Below are 1420 nucleotides of genomic sequence, written 5' to 3' on the forward strand. Positions count from 1 at the left end.
ACCAAGCCACTATGTCAAGGCACCAGTCCTGGTGCTTCATTTACTTGTGTGAACACAGATTTCCTCTGTCTCTTTCCTCCCAGTATTTGTATTTACTGTACTTTCTCAGGCATCACCCCATCTGACAGATCCAAGAACAGCACCAATAAATTTCTGTTCTTCACGATTTTGCCCTCTTTGGATATTTGAGTTGGAAATTTTCCTAAAACTAGCATGGAGCTGTGTGAAATGTTTGGAAATAGGACAGTGAAAGTAGTTGGAGTGTTAAAACAAGGACACACTCGCCCACTTGCATCAACCAACTTTCTGCCAAAATGTTTGATCTTAATCCTGTAAAATAGGAAGGATTGATCTGCATGAAAGGAGAGGAAAAGAAGAGAAACAGTGGGTCACCTTGCCCTTCCTCAACTGGTTTCCAGTTTGAAGGGGAACGGGGAAGCCCCAGAGGAATTCAGTGATACTCCCCAGAATGCTAACTTCTGCCTTAATAGAGCAGAAGATAGTGTCAGTATTTAGAGATCATATTCCTGGAATTTGCTTAACTTTTTATCTTAAGTCAAAAGAAATTCAGGCAGCATTAGGAAAACATCCAAAGGGTAATAACATTTAAATTTTTTTAAATTAAAACCATTGATATAAACAAGCATCTCATTATCACTTATTATTATTTATTTAAAAAGTGTTATTTTCTTCTCCCTCATTTATCTCACTCTCCAGAAGTAACTATTGATAGCAGCTTCAGTGGTGTTTTTGTATAGATAGATATATTTAGATTAGGATATAGATAGACTTATCTTAGTACAATAAAGCAATTTCCCCAAGCTTTAATGTAGGTAATACCATCACCTGTGAAACTTATAAAAGCTGCAGATGGGGCCCAGGTGGTTTAACAAACAACCTAGGTGCCTTTGATGTAAGAGGCCTGGAAACGCAGTTCCAAGATAATTCCCACTCATGCATAATTCCTAGGACTCCTGCCTGTGTCTCCCCTCCTCATGTCAAACAGGCCTAACTAATGGATCCAGCAGACTGAGGCTAGGAGTGAATGCCTTGCTGCTTTCAGCTGGGGAGCTTTGAGACAGGTTTCCTGGCAGGAAGTACCTGCTGCTCTCCAGAGCCTTCAAGCAGCCCTCTGAAGAAGACCCAATGGCAGAGAACTGAGGTCTCCTTACAGCCAGCACTAAGTTGCCTTTCTCTGAGTTCAGCCCCCCACGCCCTTGCCACCCCCCTCTCCCGCAGGAAGCAGGTCCTGCAGCTGCAATCAAGCCTACCCATACATACACCTTCTCACCCTCAGCCTCTGAGATACTGCTTCCTAAGCATAGCACAGCCCTCCCAAACTCCTTATCTATGCATATGGTGAATGTTATTTTAAACTTCAAAGTTTGTGGTAATTTGTTTTAGGGAAATAGGAAAAGGA

This window comes from Sorex araneus, chromosome 1 (assembly GCF_027595985.1).
Source record: "Sorex araneus isolate mSorAra2 chromosome 1, mSorAra2.pri, whole genome shotgun sequence".
NCBI classification, from domain to species: domain Eukaryota; kingdom Metazoa; phylum Chordata; class Mammalia; order Eulipotyphla; family Soricidae; genus Sorex; species Sorex araneus.